We start from the raw sequence: 1,949 nt of genomic DNA, 5'->3' as shown, positions 1-1,949 counted from the left end.
CGTTCGATTCCAGACTACGAGTTCCAGAAAACATTCTGAAATGTCTGAAATTCATGGTTTAAATCTTACAATCCAATTTTTTTATGCATTATTTTCTTCATTCATATTTCTTATACAAAGAGTTTGGTACTCATCCACACATGAGAGCAGGGTGCACATGTAAACACCAGTCGTGTTCATTTCTGATTTGAAGAGCACGGCTGCCCACACCATTTTGAGTGCAGGAAATCCGGATTCAAACGCAAGTCCATGTTTTCATACAAGAACCCGTATTTAACGTTTAAACCAAAAAAAAAAAAAAAAAAGACCCGTGTTTACCGTTTCACCATTGAAGGACAACTTTGAACCAGACACAGACTATGAAGCTAAAATACCCAAAGCGGCTATAAATTCCAGGGCAGATCTCAAACATATCACGCACATTGCCCAGCGACAAAATGGAAATCAAATCTCTTCTTCTTCTCGTTTCTCTCCTAGCTTATTCCTTTATTCTCCTTGATGGAGTCTCTGGCACTGTTAGGCCGTCACGGTCGCTACTTGGTGGATGGAAACCCATTGTAGATGTGGATGATCCATTTATCCATGAGATCGCAGAGTACGCTGTCTCTCAGCACAATAAGGAAGCCAAGACAAAACTCGTACCCAACGAGTTGATTCAGGGTGAGACACAATCTGCCGGAGGCGGCACCAGTTATCGCCTTATAATTGCAGCAAAGGAAGGCTCGGCTATCAAAAAATACGAGGCTGTTGTCTTGGAGAAGGGTGGGACGCCTTCCAGTCTTACATCTTTCAGACAGATTTAGAGCCCAAAATAAAATTTCTCAGCTTAATTAATTGTAGGTGATAATCTTGAATTTGCTTATGTTGCATGTAGCGGAATTGAATGTCTTCTCCTTTAATTTGGATTAGACATCTTATGCTATCTTGTAAACATGGATTTCCTTCCAACAAAATCCATCCTCACACCGTTTTCACAGCCCTTGCAGCGGTGCATTCCCAATACTTCTTGGCTGCAAGAGCTGTAAGGACAGTGTGAGAACGAAATCTTAATTCCTATATCTTGTACACTTATTGTTTCTTCATAATAAAGAATTTATTGTGGTTAATATGTTTTGCACAATTGTCTCAATCTATGCCAGCTGCTTTCATGGATGCTATCTATATCCAATCAAATTAACTTGGATTTGAAAAATCCATTATGCTTGTTGGATTGGATTGGATGATCTCGTATTTGCTGCAACCACGGTCAAAGATTAGTGTGGCAAACTTTTGGGCTTGGGAAAACAGTCATGCTATTCATATATATATATATATATATGTTATACAACCCGAGGGTAGGGATGGCAATTTTCTCCATCTCTGCTAAGTACCCAGCTTCCCTGATCATGCGAGAATGGGGATGGAGATTGCCTTAGTCGGAGGCAGGATGGGGATGGATTAATAGGAATAAATAAATAAATACCTTCATTTTTAAATTAATAATTAAATAAATACCTTTCTAGAAACAAAGTTTTAATTAAAAAAATTCAAGCACTCAAGTCCCCGATGGGATTCGTTGAGGACTGGGGATGCAGGCAATAATTTTTTATGGGGATTAATTTTAAACTTGAGACTGGGATGGGGAGTATGATTCCCGCCCCCAATCCACCCATTCTCTACACATGGAGTCATCCCATAAACCCATAACACACCCAAGTATCCTATACTTGGGTGAGAAGGAAGTTTTATAATTTAACTTTTACTAAATTACCAAAATCACTAATTATTGCTAAAAATTTATAGTAAATATCAAAATAACTGAAATTATAAAAAAATAAGTTTATATTTATTGAAACTAAATTTCCTCTAAAAATTACTGAAAATTTTTAATTATTATTTGATAATATCATTAAATATTAATAAATTGACCAAAATTACTGAAAATATCAATAACTACTTATTGCTAAAAA

The 1,949-nt window shown here is 36.7% G+C and overlaps 1 pseudogene; it reads left to right on the top strand.

The window, feature by feature from the left end:
* The first annotated feature begins 437 nt into the window (after nt 1-437).
* Nucleotides 438-803, top strand: LOC148791624 (cysteine proteinase inhibitor 1 pseudogene; annotated as a pseudogene).
* The last annotated feature ends 1,146 nt before the right edge of the window (nt 804-1,949 follow it).

Source organism: Nelumbo nucifera, chromosome 5, assembly GCF_055504915.1.
Source record: "Nelumbo nucifera cultivar China Antique chromosome 5, China Antique-T2T, whole genome shotgun sequence".
Classification (NCBI taxonomy): Eukaryota; Viridiplantae; Streptophyta; class Magnoliopsida; order Proteales; family Nelumbonaceae; genus Nelumbo; species Nelumbo nucifera.
The sequence above is the reverse complement of the archived record's forward strand: the minus strand, read 5'-3'. Positions and strand labels throughout refer to the sequence as shown.